Here is a 13034-nt window from a genome sequence, read left to right as displayed (position 1 = left end):
CACACTGTGGGGGAGTCGGTGCGCGGATACTTTGCGTGGCACTGAGGACATAATTTAAATGGAGACCGTTCCATCGACTGCGAGGTGGACCAAGGCAGTTAGGCCCGATGGCCTTCCAGGAGTCTTCCGATCGAAACTGAAATTTTCTTCTACGACAATACGCGGAGGAGTGGGATACATTTACGAGGGGAACCTGAATAACGGTTTGGAACCAGAGCAGAGAAATACACATCCGAACCCGAAGGCAGAAAAAAACAATCTAACAATGGAATCGATGCCCATGCGCACTATCACCGAAAGGAGGGGTCACCCTACTTCGCGACTAGGAAAGACTGAAAAACAATCTGCAAACATCCGGACCCAACACTAGATGGCAGGAGTATGCAAAGCATGGGATCTACAGCTCACATGCCTCGAACACAGACATACACATTTAAGATTTATTAATGGAGGGCCATTTGGTTTAGGATATAAAACCTATAAACATATTAGCTATGCTTCTCAACTGAGGCATAGCTGTCTAATTGGAATGATTTTAAAATACTATTTTTTTTGAAAGCGGAGAATTTCTCTCTGCAAAAGCAATCCAGAATCCAGCTCTTGGGCAAAAGTATTCCATACCAAGTAATATTAGTGAAGAATTGCTTAATGGAGAACACAGGGCATGAAAAGATGGAAACAGCATTAATTAAACCACTAAGTTAATGAAATTAGCTCGTATGCTTCCCATATTAAAAAAAACAAATCAGAGGCAGGCATAATATGCTGTATTCGGACCACCAAGCCAGAATAAAGACAGAACACTGAAAAAAAAATATTTTATTGGAACTCATCTGAACATCAGATATACCTGGTGTTGGTTAGCAAGAACCGTTTGTACATTTGATACTGATGGTGCCAAAAACCAGAACAGGACTGAAAGGGACTGGGATAAAAAAAAAAAATACCTGATAAATTAAATTTAAAAAAAATGAAAAGAAACAAATAGCTTGCCTAAGAAATTCAAAGAGACTGCAAAACATCTTTTGGTACAACAGAATCTGTTTTACAAAATATAAATTTATTAAGAAAACAGTGGAGGAAGAAGAGAAGAAAGAGCAAGGAGGAAATGTCAAAGGGATGGACGCAGAAGCTTACACTGCCCAAAAGGGGAATAAAACTGCTGAAAATTTCAGCAAACAAAAAAATGAAACATGCCAATATCAACACTCCCAACACGGTTGGTTCTCGACAGATATGCCGATAACCCTTCACACAGATTCTTAAGAATTAACTGTGCTCCACAAGTTTTATAAGCAATCAGTGCAGGGATTACCAAAGCAGACATCCTGCGTTGTTCAGAATATGCTCAGAGTTTGCCAGAATCATCAGGGTGGAGATCGGTTGCTTTGACAATATTGAGCATAATGTGTATTTCATCATTTTGAATGCTGGTTGAAGGAGAGAAGTACAGAAATAAAATACATGCAGTGCAGTCCTCCTTCACACAGCTGACTTGTTCCCTTTCGTAACTCAGCTACAAGAAACTGGCCTCAGAATTTAAGGGTAGTGTTGATACAGGCCCTCCCCTCTGACCCCACCCCCCACCCCTCTCATATCGCTGTGGTAAGTCGATCAAGGCATTATATTATAGTAACTCATGCCAGAGACGGTAGAAACTCTTGCTTGACCATAGGTATAGAGGCATCACAGGTGTTTGGGGGTCATGTAATTGATGGCATTCAATACATACAAGTTTTGTTTTCTTTTTTAACCAGTACAAACATAATTTAACCTGTATGCTCCTGTTCTCTTGCAAGTGTATATACTGGGAAAGTGGCAAGGAAGGAGGGACTCTGTTAATCAACGTATTTACTTTTTGAGATATACACTAGAGCTAGGTTTGGGGGATGGGGCAGTGGGATGCCTCCTATTGTGCCCAAGGGTTTTTCCAAGTCAGCACCTTAGTGTGACTATCAGAGAGGAGTTGTGGGGACAATCCAAGACAAAAGGACGCCACCTACTAATAGAAAATCAGCAGCATATGTGCATCTTCTATCTGTTTCCCTGAAGACCAAATACTGGAGCCAAACTGCAAAAAATTAAAAGGATCATTGCCTTGCAAGGGAGTATTTAAGAGTATCTTCAGTTCACACTGTACAAGAGGGAAAATACTCAGGGGTTTCTGCTGTTTAAAAGGCAGAGCCAGCATGTAATCTTGGTCATCCTTTGGGAAGAGAACTTGCATTTAGGTTGTGTAAGTCTTTCCTTTATTCAGAACATACTGAACGTTGTTTTAAATAATTCAAAAACTACCTTTTCTTCCCTCCCTCACCCTTCCAATATCAAATTGGACCATGAAAAGTTACACAGGGACTGGGACTCGTAGCATCATATGGAATATAAAGATGCACCTGATGAGGAGTTTTAAAAACTTTCAGAGTGAAAGTAGAACAAAGAAAAATATTAAGTCAGCTAGCTTTTTCCCCCAAAGGCTTCACTCTTCGGCCACACACACTCTCCAAACGTCATCTTCCACATTCAGTTCTAGAGGGAAAAAAAAGTTAAGAGTTAGAACAGAATGCCAAGAAATGTACTCAGAGGTAAAGCAACACATGGTATCACTTTAAGCAACTAAAACAAAACTAAAGAATACTTTGAACTTGGATTGTACAGACTAAGTGTAGCCGTGGTTGTTGCAAAGATAACAGAATTACTTTAAGATACTACTTAAAGGTGATGTTACACTAAGCCCTAACAAACTCTGTTCTGCAGATTAAAAGGGTATCCTAGTCTTACTCCAAATGTTACTAGGGACACTAATCAGCCTATTTTAATAGTAGGTTTATTAATTATCACCTCCAATAGCACAACAATCTTAAGCCTTAGAATTAAAAGACCATAGCAATGGTTCAGTATTTCAGATCCACATTATTGTAGTTACCATTTGCCCTCTTCATATCAAATAGTGTTTCAATTCTGCATACAAACTAAGAAAAGCACATGCAAGTTGGAAGGTTTGGGGATGACTAGCATAGTTTGAGACGAGACAGTACACGCTATGACAACAACCTCATCATTGCCTACAGCCATATTCTTATGGTACACTCCATCCTTAATGATAAGAGAATTACCCATCTATGGGTGGTGGGGAGATAGAAACATGACAACTTAAAATGACCAAACCTAGAATCAACTTGGGTACAAGAATCTACAGTGATTAATGAATCCATGCACAGATTTAGATCGTGGTCGTAAGTCGATGCACATGATCACTTACAATAACAGATGGATACCTTTTAACTTTATAAAGCTGGAAATACAGCCAAAAAGGGGACATTCTAGAACCTCTTAAGTAGCTTATGAACAGAAAACATTATGGGGAGTAATGAAACTGTAATTGAAACAAATATAGATCTTAAAACAGGAAACACTTGCGTTAAAAGGAAACTAGGTGTGTTCTTTACAAGTTTTTCAGAAGGCCAGCATTAGGCAAAGCATTGTCAACCACCTTCCAAAAATAGTTTTTGAAGTTAATTTGGGGGTTGGCATATGCCAACTTGCATACATGAAGCTGGATGATCAGTATGCATAATGAAGGCAATAATACCCATGGCATATTAATCAAAATAATCAGTTACTTACCTTAGGTAATCATCTTTCTGGTGGATCCTCTAATTGCAGATGCCTCACTTTCTAAATATTCCCCAGGCAACAGACTGGATCTTGGACCTGTGCAACCCCTAGGGCTCCACTCTGCCCTTTAGCATCAATGATTTCGGCATTGAGGCAGTTTTTTCAAATCAGATGTCGTCGGCTCAACTGTTAATAGGTGGGGGTTACCATTAGTCCGTATTCCTCTCTCGCAACTTTACTGTGGCTCTTGCCAGTTAGGCGCTCGACGATCTCTTCCCCTTGGGCCTACTTTATTTCCAGTTTGTCTTCGTCATCACTTCACAGGCCTAGAACTTTTAGAGACTCCTGCTTGATCTGTGGCAATCCCATCGCCTAGTGTGTCCATTCCTGCTTTGGCATTGCCCTGATGGTTTTGGGCAGGAAACGCTGTGCATCCCATGCAGTCCTCTGCGCTATGAAACTTTGGAGACAGGTCACAGACCTTGTGTGTGTCTTTGTGTGCATTTTTTGCGGCACTGGAGGAAGAACCTTGAGAGGGTATGCTTCATACAAAGTTCGCATTCCCAGACCATGTGATTGTCTTAAATCGGTCATCTCACCTCAGTGTTCCTTAGTGGTTTTTGGCGTAGTCTCTGCAATCTCTTCGTCCGCCAATCCTCTTCCCTCAACAGTAATTTTTGGTGGAAACAATTGTTTTTACCTGCAATTTCTTCTTCCTTGACTCAGGAACTCTCCTTAGGCTTCCAGACTAAGCGGCAGAAAAAAGAATCTAAAGATGGAGATTGCCTCAAGGGATTTCCAAGGCATATACCTAATGACACAGAGTGGTTTGAGACCAAATCATTAACAATGCCCATAAAAATTAGGATTTCAAGGAAATTTTCCAGATCCAACCACTAGTTGGCGGGATAACACATAGCATGTGAATCCAGAAAAGATTCACACTACAATACAAAATAAAATAAACATGAAAAAACTGATTGAGCAGATAAATAATACTAAACAGTGCCTTAAACAAGTCCTTGCTAGGATAGGGACAAACAATTAAATGTCAGAAAACTTGCTTGTAATGGGTCAATTTGTCAGGTGCTGCATATTTTTCACCCTAACTACTGGTGTACACTGTAGAGGGACCCTTCCTGCCAAAACTACAAAGACCTCAGGAGGGAAGGTTGCGTTATTGTGCCTTTTTCATATACACGAAAGTAAAAATAAGATGACATTTTTTTTACAAAGCATTACAGATGTGATGTTAGTCACTGTTTTTGTGCTGTGTTAGTCACCTCTTATTTGCCAATCTTTGTAATGTATTATATATTGTACGGTTTGTAATTAGACTGTCAACATGTGCTCCTTCTTTCTGTGTTTGCAAGTGAAGCTAGGGTTTTTTTTTTTTGGAACGATTGACCCTAGGTGTGAGCTCTCTTCAACACAAGGAAATAACACTGAGTGCAGCTAATCTTATCACAATCGTTGAATTAGTATTTTAGTGTTCGAGAGACCTGTTTTGGAAACTACAGCCAGCAGAAACTGCTGAAATTGCGTGTTCGGCAGTGGTCTCAGCAGTGATGAAAATAGAGAGGGTTCTTACCATAGCTGGAAGATTACCTGTGCCACCTCTGGGCGCAGTTGCCATTCACAATCTACTAGGTGCCTACAGCTGAGTTTGACAACAATGGCGTTTAAAGACCTTGCTGGGTGGTTCATAACTAGAGCAATCAATTGGCAGTTCAATCACTTCCAGAGCCTTCTGGCACAGGACCAACAACACTAACCCACCATGCTGGTGCATTACCACATGGCAGTGGTGTTGTTTGTGAAGACATGCACCAGTCTTCTTTTGATTGGGAGGAATGCCTTCAACACTAAGCTAATCACCCTCAACACTAACAAAATGATGAGAAGTCTCAACTGGAGATCAGAGTTTCTGATGCCCAACCCAGTAATACTGAATCAGTGCCACAGTCAGTTCTGTGTATTGTGTAAAGAGAGGGACCTGTCACTGACCTAATCGGGCTCCAGCAGAAACCACTGCAAATCTTTTCCAGCCTCCTCCAAAACCAGGATTTAGTCAACAGATTTACCGGGTGTTGATCCTACTGGGATTTGTGATCCCACTGCAGTGCCACCTGGTGTGTTGGGGCAGCAGAATTCAGGAGGCCAACAAACCAAGGGCATCAGTCATCCTTCCACATTCAGATCAAGGACAGACATTAAGATTTATAGCTGGAACGTCCAGAATTCTCTCTGGGAGAACGGTACAAAACTGTGCTGTATCCAGAATTTCTTTGATGAATGGGGTGGTCTGTGAAGGAGTAAGGTGTGAAGTCAACATGTGGATAGTAAACCCCAATGACTTTAGGATAGCCATTGTCTGAAATTAGTGGACTACTTCCTGGGACAATCCTGCCTACAGCAGCCAGTCATTGAGTTAGGGGAAGATTAGTACCCCGACTTCAGAAGGTGTGCAGCCATCACAGACATCACTTTTGTGAACACCTGGGGGGCGCTACTGAGGGCAAAGGGAGTACTGCAAACTGATAATGAACCTGGTCCACAGTGAACTGTACGAGGTTGGCTTAGTATATGGTGCACACTTATTTACGAGAAGAAACTTGCACTAATCCACACAACCCTTATGGTGATTTTAGTGGCCTTAAACCATAGAAAGCTCTCCAAGTAATAGCTGTGGAGAGCAACCTTCAGGCTTAGTCAAGAAGGAGTGCTAAGCAGTTTGTGTTACGAGAACTAATCGTATAGTGTAGGTTAAACTAAAAAGAACCACACAACGCAGTTATAAAAAAATAGTTTTATTATACACACTCACTAGCACCTTGATATATCTCCTACACTGCGAAAGCACAATATTTGAAATGGAAACAGGTTAGCACAAATACGCAGTGGTCTCCAGGGAGAGACCAAACCATATACTAAAGAGGCAGAATGCGAACTGCAACAGAAGTCGAGACTTGAACCTGAAGACTCAGAAGAGCTTAGAACCCAAGGAACCACCCAAGGTAGCCACCCATGGAGGCTGTTAACAGAATGGAAACACCAGCGTTTTCAAGGCAAATCAATAGGAAAGTCGCGGTAGCCGTATTCAAGAAGGACCCTTCCCAGTGGACTCTGAAGAAACCCCGTGGAAGATGGAATGTTGGAGTCACCTCACCCGTGGATACCCCAGGAACCAGGATACCTGCACCAGAGAAGCCGGGTGCATAGGTGCGAAGTGATGTCGGAAAACGTCATACAATGGAGGACTTCAGTAAAGATGCCGCTGACGAAGGTGAAAGTCGAGTGAAATCCAAGGATGGATTATTTAAGAGGAGTACCTGCAAACAGATGGGACAGAGTTAATGCCACCCTGGAGTGACCAGGAGGCACGGAAGACCAATGACCATCGATGACGGAAGATACAAGAGTTGACGGTAACCATGCAGCTGCGAGGACCAGGCGACACTGGAATACCAGGAACCATTCACATACTGTCCCACGTCGGAAGTCAAGACCCAGGGGGTCGGTGTCCGGCGGGAGTATCAACAAGCCTTGGCAGCAGTAACAGACAAGACAGGCAAAAAAGTTGCCAAGTGAGGACCAGCAAGGTCTATGAGACTCACCAAGTGCAGGAGTCTCAGAGCAGGCCCCAAGCAAGCAAGTGAGCCCACTAAATCCAAAGAAGACCTTCAAGAGGAACCACAGCAGGAAGACACAGGTGTCACAGGAGGACCTCTAGCAGCTCACCAAAGATGCTGGCCCATGGTGTAAAGGATGCGGTGAAGATGAAGATCTTGGTAGCAAGAGATGCTGGAGCTTCTTGTAGCCCGAAAATCCCTGGAGGACAGTCAACAAGCTTTGGCAACGGAAAGTCGACACAGTGCACAGGATTTCTGTTCCAACAGTTCCCACGAGGGATACTGGCCACAAACTTGCCGAGAAGACAGTGCAGGCCTCGAGGAAATTGCAGAACCACAACCTGTGTTGCTGAGCCTTTCGGAGTCCGTGGGCCCTCAGGAGCAGCAGACCAGTCAGCTTTGTTGCGGTGCCTGCAGATGCAGGGTAGTGACTCCTTCACTCCAAGATTACTTCAGGTGTTATACAAAACTTTTTGGTAGCAATGTAAAGGAGACGCACCTCACATACAGGTAATAACAGATGGGGTCAAGCAAATGGGATAGGTCTTGATTTCAATAGGACTGAAAATAGCAATTTTGAATTGGTGCCACTCAGGATAAATATGCACCCTACTACCTAGACGCTATAGTTCATAGTAAGTGACAAGCAGTTACTATGAAACACAAATTTAAAGTACGGATATCCCGGCACTCTGGAGTAATTTATGTTCTGTACACTTAATACAAAGCAGAAAGGTTCTGTATATTAACCAAAATACTACTGGCAACAAACAAGGTTTAGTTCTCTAAATCAAATGAGTTTTTAATTGATAAATGTTTACAAGTCAAGATGGTTCTTAAAAGTACCCAAAGAATACAGTTTCACAAAAGAGTTCAGATACATAGACCAAAAGAGGGCACACATTTCTTAGTTTAGAGAGCTAGTCAAGAGACTAGAAATGGTGGTTATGTCCTCTTCATCCTGGTCCACAATGAGCAACAGCCGACACGTGTTTCGTCACGTCAAGTGACTTTCTCAAGGCTTTATCCCAAATTCCAAGGGATATTAGATCCAATGGTATAATACGGTTTCAATAGCGATTCTAACGGTCGAGGCAGTTAACCATAATTTTATGTTAATATTTCAAAATCCTCCCAATTTTTAAAAAAACCTGCCTGTAGTACACGTTCCGATGCGTTTAACACCAGAAGGTTCTGTTAGGAATCTGTAGGTATAAGCAATGATCACATAGGATTTGAAGATCGTAGTAGACCCAGAGTGTAAAGATTTTTTTTTTTTTTTTTTTAAATCGATATGTCGCTGTACGTTCTATTTTGAGCTAATGCGTCCAAAAGGAGTTGGGAGAATAATTCTTTAAATAAAGCATTTTCTTGCGTATGAGGCGACGAGAGGCTATGATATGCCTCGTATAGCCCGTCCGGCGAGAACAACAGCGTGGAATGCACAGTCCGCGTCCCGCCTCACCTCTACACCCTGGTTAAGGGTCTGTACTGCCCGCATTGCTTTGCAAATATTTGTTAAAAGCCCCAGTGGGGGTCCGTATTGCGGTTTTACCGTGTCTGACTCCTACGGGCCGATTAGTTCTCTGAGCACATTCCGAGCGTGCTGGGAGGCGGAGAGAGGCCTGGTCCTGAGGGAGGGCCTGGCGTGCTGGGGGTAGGTTGCTTGTCCTACTAGCAGTGTTTCTGCTGCACAAAGACTCTTGCAGTCCTACCGTCTGCCCAAATTCAAAACTTTCAAGATGTAGTAAAGTGCTTCTTCCTGTCACTTATTATTTTCACCATAGAGCAGGACAATGTATATGTGGAAGAGGAGTCAGAATACCTCCCCTATGATGATGCCTTTTTGAGGCAGTGGACTCATCTATTTATAGGTGTGTCAACAAAGTAATGGGCCCAATGGAACAGCGCCTCAAAGCGCATTGTTCAAGAGTGCGCCAAACTGGAACAGGCACGTTCCGAGGCCCCTGCGCAGGTCCCGTCAGAAGCCCCTTCGCGGACCCCTAGTGCTGACCGTGAAGGGGAGGGTCCCCCACCCTCGAAAAGGGCGGTCCTGAGGCTGAGTCGGGGACGCCCCAGTGGTTGCTAACGGGGCGTTTGAGCGTTTACGCACCGCATTCCTAGCGCGAGCAACCACGTCTGCTCCTTGGACAGTCTTCGGCCCCTGAGTCTGTTCCGTCTTCTGCGCCGGACTCCCCCGATACTATAGGGGAGTCCCCGGAGAATTCGGACGACGACACGGGGTCTTCGCGGTCTTGGGGTCCGGGTGGTTCTTCAAACTTCTCTGCCGCGGGACAGCTCGGGCATGCAGAACCCAGATGAGATTATTCATCCATGGTCGGTGGCCTGGACCCCTGGGGAGAGGGTGGCTAAGTTTGTGGCCGGCCGCCTCCTTAAGCCCCTGGAGAAGGAGGTGAGGGGTTGCCTGTGGTCGGAATGTCTGCGTCCTACTTTAGAAGGGAAGGTGGCCTGTACACCGGAGCTTGACTCCAAAATGGTGACCTTTATGGCAAAATTTGTAAAAGACCCACGGAAGGGAATAGACCGATCGTGGCGTTAATGCCAAGATAAACTGCTGGACACCATAGGGCCGTTAACCAAAATATTGGATATGGCGAAGGAGGCCAAAGATTCGGGTGCCACCATTTCCCCGTCCAATTGGACACAGCACGCCATTATATTCTTGGGCAATGCAAACTGTGCCCTGTCGACGGAGCGTCGTCGATCCCTGTTAATTAAGTTGGACCCTAAGTTAGGGGATCTGGCCACCTCGGAGGCAGGGGCCGTGGTACAAAGGGGGCTCTTTGGAGATCCCTTTGTAAAAAAAAATTAGGGAAGTTTGTGTCCACTTTCACCTCGCTGGACAAGGCCCAGACCAGCATCAAGAGGGTTTTTCATCCACAGGTCTCTCAAGGTGCCGGTTGCAGCGCAATCCAGTCCCAGTAGGGGACAAGGCTCCGGACGTGGCCAATATTCCAGCAACGCCACCTATTCAGAGTTCTACCCCATGAGAGGGCGACGGTTCAGAGGCTGCGGTTTTAAGAACAACGCCAACGGAGGAAATAATTCCTGTAAGTCTTTTGCCAGAGGCGTGTCTTTGTATTGGGAGGCGGCTGGCACGCTTCCAAGACGCCAGGGGGAGATCACTTCAGATGCGTGGGTCCTGTAAACTATCCGAGGGTTTCATATAGAGTTCTTTGATACCCCGCGCCAAGGAAAACGACCTCGTACCATTTCTTTCTCCGCCGCGGATACCCTCTTGGTCGACGAGGAAGTATCCGCCCTGCTCCGAAAAGAAGTCATTTGTCTTTCGCAGCTTCACCCTTGTAGTTTTCGCAGCAACATATTCCTAGTGGACAAGGCAGATGGAGGCCATCGGCCGGTCATCAACCTTAAAGAATTCAACACATGGTTGGTGTACCGACATTTTGAGATGGAAGGAATACATCTGCTCAGGGATATCCTCCTTCCAGCCGACTGGATGGTACGCCTGGACCTTTAGGATGCGCACTTGGTGGTGCCCATCCATCCACCACACAGGCGTTTCCTCCAGTTCTGCTGGAAGGACCAGATATTCGAGTTCACAGCCCTTCCGTTCGGTCTTTCCTCGGCACTGTGGTGCTTTACGAAGGTGCTTCACCCGGTGGTGGAATTTCTCAGGGCCCGAGGTATCCGGATGATAGTTTATTTGGACGACATCTTGATAATGGCGCAATGTCCCAGGACTTTGTCGATGCAACTTCAGCAGACGGTCACGCTTTTGCAAAGTCTGGGATTCGTGATCAAAGGGGACAGGTCCGCCTTGCCACCGTCTCAGAAAGTAGTCTTACGGGGCTTCGTCGTGGACTCTGTCAAAGCTTCCTTGAGCTTGCTGTCCCGGAAAATGGCCAAGATTCGACACGAGCTACGTCAAACGATCTCCAAATCTCATGTCTCCCTCAGGCAGATTGCCAGGGTGGTGGGTCTTCTATCCTCGTCATACAGGCAATCTTCCCTGTATTATTGAGCCATGCAGCGGTTGAAGGCATCTCATCTCCGAAAGGGTTTGCCTTACGAACATTTGGTTCCTATTTCTGCGGAGGTAAAGGAAGAGATGACGTGGTGGCTCACCCAATTGGAGACGTGGAACGGTCGAGCGATTTTTGGCTCTGTTCCGGATTTGGTCAGAGTCCGGGACCTTTTACGGTGGATCTCTTTGCGTCACGTCACGTCTGGACCATCCGGTTCCGCACTTCTTCAGTTGGAGACCGGACCCTCTCGCAGAAGCCATGGATGCTTTCCTGCAGGAGTGGAGCAGGGAAACGGCTTATGCATTTATGCCCTTTTCCATGATCGTGCGGACGGCCATCCAGATCCGTCGACAGAGCGGAATTGGTGCTGGTGACGCCGTTCTGGAGGTCTCAAGTTTGGTATCCGGTTATTCTGGAACTTTCTTGGGATTTTCCAACCCTACTCCCCCTGTTTCCTCATGTCCTGAGTCCCAGCGGGGAGTGTCATAACCTAGTCATCGAGGGGACTCTCCACCTCACGGCATGGAGGCTTTCCGGCAAAGTTGGACGCTCCCAGGCCTTTCGAGATCAGCTGAGGAGCTCTTGTCCAAGGCTTGGGCAGACAGCACCTCTAAACGTTATTGCTCCGCCTGGGCGAAATGCGTTGGTGTCCTCGACGGGGTTTGGATCCCTTGGTCGCCGGGGTTGTTCCCGTCCTGAATTATTTGGCAGAATTGGCATATTGTTCTATTAATGCGGTCCGCTCAGCGATTTCTGCGGCTCATTGTCCGGTTGACAGCTCACCCTTGGGAGAGCATCCCATGCCCACTATATGTATTAAATGGCTGACCGCACTTACAAAGTCTGGAGAATCGACTACAAGATTTGTAGGGGGTGCCCTGCTCAGCCAGGGCACCTTCACATTTATAACCCAGCACCCTGCCTTCAGGATTGAAAGGCCTACCATAAGGGTGGCTTATAGGTTTTATGTGGGGTTACTCAGACATAAGGACATTTTTATCTGTTGCGAGGGGTGCAAGCACCAGCTCACACACGATGCAACGGTAGGCCTGTAGTCAAAGTTTGAGTGGTCTCTCATGGGTGGCATAATACATGCTGTAACCCATGGGAGGATCCTGGTGTGTCTATGCCCTGGGTACCTTAGTACCTAATACTAGGGACTTACAAGGGTACACCAGTAGCCAATTGGTAAGGTACAAAGTACTTACCATTGTCACATTTCAGGAGAAAGCACAGTGACTGGGGCATGATTAGCAGGATCCCATTCAGACTAGTCCGAAACACACTGACACTGGGCAAAAACAGTGGGGGCAACCATGCTTAAAAGGATCCTACCTTTCTACAGCCAGACAAGACAGGGATGTGGAAGTAAATGTCCTGCAGGTCCAACGCAACCATCCAGTCTGCAGAGCAGAGATGACCGGGTTAATGTGAGCATCTCGGATTTAACCTTCCACAAGAAGGCGCTGACAGGGTGAAGATCCAAAACAGAACCAGGGTCTCTAGTCTTCTTCAGCACAAATAAATGGATGGAGTAACACCCAGTTCCTAACTCCGAGGCCGAAGCCCTCTACGCCTCCTTTGGCAAAAGGAACCTGTATTTCTTGCGATAAGATGGACAGAGTCCTTCATTAGCTGCCCTGAAGGTGGTAAAAGGTTCAGCAAGTACAAAGGAAGGGAATAGCCCAGATGGACAGTTGTAGTACCTCCCTTTACTGTAGTGGTGGCCTGCCACCTCTAGAAGAAATATGGGATCCTGTTTCGGACAGGGAGACTG

The 13034-nt window shown here is 45.6% G+C and overlaps 1 protein-coding gene across 1 annotated transcript in view; it reads right to left on the bottom strand.

Annotated features, from left to right (window-relative positions):
- Positions 1 to 804: 804 nt before the first annotated feature.
- The window catches only part of PSMD11 (proteasome 26S subunit, non-ATPase 11), a 413573-nt gene continuing 401343 nt past the window's right edge, over positions 805 to 13034 (bottom strand). Inside the window, exon 14 of the mRNA XM_086923842.1 lies at positions 805 to 2526. The gene's annotated coding sequence lies outside the window, so the exon portion shown is untranslated. The remainder of the gene's footprint in view (positions 2527 to 13034) is intronic.

The sequence above is a fragment of the Lissotriton vulgaris genome, chromosome 5 (genome assembly GCF_964263255.1).
Source record: "Lissotriton vulgaris chromosome 5, aLisVul1.2, whole genome shotgun sequence".
Lineage (NCBI taxonomy): Eukaryota > Metazoa > Chordata > Amphibia > Caudata > Salamandridae > Lissotriton > Lissotriton vulgaris.
Note: the sequence above shows the minus strand (reverse complement) of the source record. Positions and strands in the feature narration are given on the sequence as shown.